This window comes from Lolium perenne, chromosome 7 (genome assembly GCF_019359855.2).
Source record: "Lolium perenne isolate Kyuss_39 chromosome 7, Kyuss_2.0, whole genome shotgun sequence".
Classification (NCBI taxonomy): domain Eukaryota; kingdom Viridiplantae; phylum Streptophyta; class Magnoliopsida; order Poales; family Poaceae; genus Lolium; species Lolium perenne.
This window is the reverse complement of record NC_067250.2, coordinates 241,084,091-241,086,636: the sequence shown is the minus strand read 5'-3', so window position 1 is coordinate 241,086,636 and position 2,546 is coordinate 241,084,091.

The following is a 2,546-nucleotide window of genomic DNA, read 5'->3' as shown; positions in this document are numbered from 1 at the left end:
TGTTCACCCAACATGCTATTTCTTATTGGAGAGACACCACTAGTTAACTGTGGACCCCGGTCCATTCTTTTACATCTGAATACAATCTACTGCAAACATTATTCTTTACTGTTCTTCGCATACAAACATCATTTTCCACACCATACATTTAATCCTTTGTTTACAGCAAGCCGGTGAGATTGACAACCTCACTGTTAAGTTGGGGCAAAGTATTTGGATTGTGTTGTGCAGGTTCCACGTTGGCGCCGGAATCCCTGGTGTTGCGCTGCACTACACTCCGTCACCAACAACCTTCACGTGTTCCTTGACTCCTACTGGTTCGATAACCTTGGTTTCTTACTGAGGGAAAACTTGCTGTTGTACGCATCACACCTTCCTCTTGGGGTTCCCAACGGGCGTGTGCTTGACGCGTCATCAGTATTCCATATTCATCGGATCCCAACAAACACAACGTGTAGCATTACAAATAGATGATCTTGATCATGATAGGCAGCTCACAAGATCTAAACATGATGTCATAATAGGAGAAGGCAACCATCTAGCTACTTCTATGGACCCATAATCCAAGGATGAACTACTCACGCATCAGTCCGGAGGCGGGCATGGTGATGTATAGCCCTCCGGTGATGATTCCCCACTCCGGCAGGGTGCCGGAGGAGATCTTCTAAATCCCCCGAGATGGGATTGACGGTGGCGGCGTCTCAGGAACTTTTCTCGTATTTTGGCTCTTGGTATTAGGGTTTACCGAGACGAAGGAATATATAGGCGAAGGGGCAGCGTCGGGGGAGCCAGGGGGCTCCCTCCCCACGTCACGGCTCGGGGGGACCCACAGCCGCGCCGCCCTATGGTGTGGGCCCCCTGCTGGCCTTCCTCGACTCTTCTTCGGACTTCTGGAACCCTCCATGGAAAATAGGGCCGTGGGATTTTGTTTCGTCCAATTCCGAGAATATTTGTAAACTAACTTTTCTGAAATAAAAAACAGCAGAAAACATGAACTGGCACTGTGGCATCTTGTTAATAGGTTAGTCCCAGAAAATGCATAAAAACATTATAAAGTGTGAATAAAACATGTAGTTATTGTCATAAAACTAGCATGGAACATAAGAAATTATAGATACGTTGGAGACGTATCACTCTTTTCCTTTTAAGGTACCAAGTGGGACTGAAAGGTTTTTAATGAGGCGGGATTGCATTGCTGAAATATAGCATGGTTAAAATAAAAATAGGGATATCGAAAATCTGGATCTATTATCCTTTGCCACAATTACGCTCGGGGGCTTAACCCACCAAATTCAATATAGTCAAATTGACGAACAATAAAATATATTCGCTTGGGCTTTACACAAAGCCTCGCAAGAAAATTCCTTTCTACTCGATGCTCGAGGGTTTGGATCAAAAATATTGTGGGCATTCCAAACAATGTTCACAATGAGCCTATAAAAGTCTCAAAAATTAGCTTGACAATACAACATATACAATAAAAAGCAATATATTCAGAAAAAAGCGTCCTGGTTTTACACCTCACGCAAACAATTCAATATAGTTACACAAAGTTTCTATTTCCAACTATCTATATTTTCTCTCTTAGCAAACATTTGTTGCGTCGAATCGTTATATCAAAATTCTTTGAAGAAGCCACAATCTATTTCGAGAAGCTTATCTATCATATTTTTGGCAGCCCCAGAAACAGCTTTGATATGATAATCTAACTTTATTCTTCTCATAGAAGTTTTTAGAAGAACTCCTTCCGCAACCTCGTTGAGATCAATCTTCGATTGATGAATCCTGAGCCAGATCAACACAAACTTGGCCCCAGCAACCATCCGAGCCTTTACGAAGTCTTGGATGTTATGCACATTCTTAAATTTTTTCCATCAGTTGAGCAAGGTTCTCAGGCTGCGGGTTCCGAGGAAACATAGCATTGTATACCATGCCCAACGAACTCCAGCAGAAATCGGTGAATGTTCGGGTTTGAGCAACACGATCCTGAAATTAGACAATACGACGACATCGTTCTTCATCTACCCAAAAATCCATGTTGGCTTCAGCTGCAAGACGCTTAAGACCACCAACCCGTAAGTTGACTCTTTGTTCCTCAGTAGCGACGTCTAAAAAGGAGTCTGAGTCGAAAAAAGCATTATGCTCAGTATTCCACATGAGAACGACATTGCCTACGAAAATAGGGAGAAGAGGTTCACCAGCCATATCCTAACTCGCATCAGTCATGAGGTCAAGCATGTAATTTTTGCGCTCAGCAGCTCCAGTGGCCTTTATAGTCGCAGGTTTTTCCAAATTCCAGACTTCTTGTGCTTGAAGAAGAGCAGCTTGTTCGCGAACCGATGATTTTCTTGCTTGATCCATGGCAGTTACAACTTGCTTCGTCAGCAGTTGTTGTTGTTGTCGCAAATCTTCCCTCTCCCTTTTCATCGAGTTGGGTACCGAAGATACATCTGACTTGATGTGTTCGAGAATTTTTGTGGATTGAGATGCAACAGGAGATGCATCGAAACATCTAGTTGCGGTATAGTTGTCAAAAACTAACTGGA